This window comes from Triticum urartu, chromosome 2 (assembly GCF_003073215.2).
Source record: "Triticum urartu cultivar G1812 chromosome 2, Tu2.1, whole genome shotgun sequence".
Lineage (NCBI taxonomy): Eukaryota > Viridiplantae > Streptophyta > Magnoliopsida > Poales > Poaceae > Triticum > Triticum urartu.
The window spans coordinates 611,832,260-611,834,734 of record NC_053023.1 but is presented as its reverse complement, the minus strand read 5'-3'; positions in this window follow the sequence as shown (position 1 = coordinate 611,834,734).

Here is a 2,475-nt window from a genome sequence, read left to right as displayed (position 1 = left end):
GCGTATGAGTGCTTGCACTATATGAAAACAAGGAGAGTTAAGGGCAATAGATATTGTGCACTTAAGTTAGACATGATGAAGGCATATGACAGATTAGAGTGGGCTTATTTGAAGGAAGTGATGCTCAAGTTGGGAATCAGCCCTCGCTTTACTAACACTGTTATGAGGTGCGTCTCTTATATTTCATTTTCAGTTCTCTTTAATGGAGGCGGTATGGAGGAGTTTACACCATCTAGAGGACTACGACAAGGAGATCCGATCTCTCCCTATTTATTTCTGCTTGCAATAGAAGAGCTTTCTTGTTTACTTAAAGCGCAGGACAGTGGAGTGGGAGGCATCCAGGTTGCTCCCATGGCTCCTTCTGTAAATCACCTACTGTTCGCGGATGATAGTCTCTTGTTATTTGATGCCACGAGTGACACAGCTGGAAGGGTAAGGGACATTCTGAAAATTTATTGTGATGCGTCCGGACAACGCATAAACACTGACAAGTCCTCTATTTATTTTAGCAAATGGGTCCCGGAGCAAGTTAGATTGGAACTTAAAAATCTACTTGATGTGCACAATGAGGCTTTGTCGGAAAAATATTTGGGTCTACCAACTGATGTTGGGAAAGAAAAAGAGGGATGTTTTAGATACTTGAAATATAGAATTTGGAAGCATATCCAGGGTTGGATGGAAAAGTGTCTGTCTGCGGGTGGGAAGGAGGTACTGATAAAATTAGTTGCCCAGTCCATTCCAACCTATTCTATGGCATGTTTCAAACTACCTCGCGGGCTGTGTGAACATATCAATGGGCTACTCCGAAAATTTTGATGGGGTAGCAAGGAAGGCCAGAGGAAGTCGGCGTGGGTATCCTGGAGAACTATGTGCAAGCCAAAGCACAAGGGAGGGATGGGGTTCCGGGACATTGAACTTTTTAATCTTGCTTTGCTGGCAAGGCAAGTGTGGAGATTGCTTCAGGAGCCGGACACCCTAAGTGCAAGGGTTTTAAAGGCCAGATACTATCCCAACACGGACATTCTGCAAGCAACTCTAGGGGCTCACCCGTCCCAAGTTTGGAGGTCTTTACCGGAAGGGAGAGATATTCTGGAACTAGGAATAATAAGGAGAATTGGGACAGGTGCAGAAACACATATTTGGAACGACAATTGGCTACCACGGGACTATAAGCTCAGACCAATCTGCCCTATCACACCAAACCCACCACAAATGGTCTCCGAGCTGATTGATCCTGTGACACGGTCATGGAACAGACAAGTAATTAATGAGCACTTCATTGCGCCTGATGGGGACGTGATCTTAAACATTCCTTTGAGTACAAGGGTGCAACCAGACTTTTGGGCATGGCACTATGAGCTGAGGGGCTCCTTCTCCGTTCGATCAGCATACAGGATGATTAGTGGTATAAAACACCAAAGAGAGGACTAGTTGGAGCATAGGGCGGGACACTCTAACTTGATACGGGAGAAGAAGTCTTGGTCGCTCCTTTGGAAGACAAAGGTCCCGTCCAAGGTAAGTGTTTTTGTTTGGCGACTTTCACATATGTCCTTACCTATAGGAGCAATGCGGCACCAGCGGAATATGGCAACCACTCCGGCGTGCTCCTTATGCGGTGCGGAGTCTGACTCTTGGAGGCACTCCCTTTTCGAGTGCCGAATGGCGCGGTGCGTGTGGGCTTTGGGAGACGAGGAGATTGTCGAGGTCTTGCTATCCAATCGGTCGGAAGACGCAAGGTTGTGGCTTTTCTGGTTGTTTGAAACAATGAACCAGAATGATCTAGCGAGGGTTCTTATATCAATATGGGCTATTTGGTGGGCGAGGAGAAGAGCCATACATGATGATGAATATCAAAGCCCTCTGTCCATTATGTGTTTTATAAATCGCTATCTGGAGGATCTGAATATAGCCACAGCTTTGAAGCCAGCATCCAATACTAGAGCTCCTGTGCAGCGAGTTCATAAGTGGATCGCACCGGGCGCTGATGCAGTAAAAATTAATGTTGATGGGGCCATATCCCACAACGGCAAGACAGGGGCGGCTGCAGCGATATGCAGGGACAAAGATGGCAAATATTTGGGCACATCAGCAGTCACGTTTGTAGGCCTGGTTGATCCAACAAGTCTTGAAGCACATGCATGCAGCGAGACTCTTGCTCTGGCGCGAGACTTAAACGTCACACATGCGATCATAGCTTCAGATTGCATGCAGGTAGTGACGGATATCCATGGAAGGACACTATCTTCATATTCTTTGGTTATAGATAAAATAAAGGAGTCTATGAATGACTTTGTAAACATTAGTTTTTGTTATGAGTGTAGGGAAGCAAACTTGAAAGCTCACGCCATTGCTAAGGCGGCTTCAGCGTTTCCCTCTGGTCGTCGTTTGTGGCCAGAGACCTTGCCAAACATTGCTTGTATCGCTCCGGCTTTGAACCTTGAATAAATTCCCTAGTTACCCTAAAAAAAAGGTTGG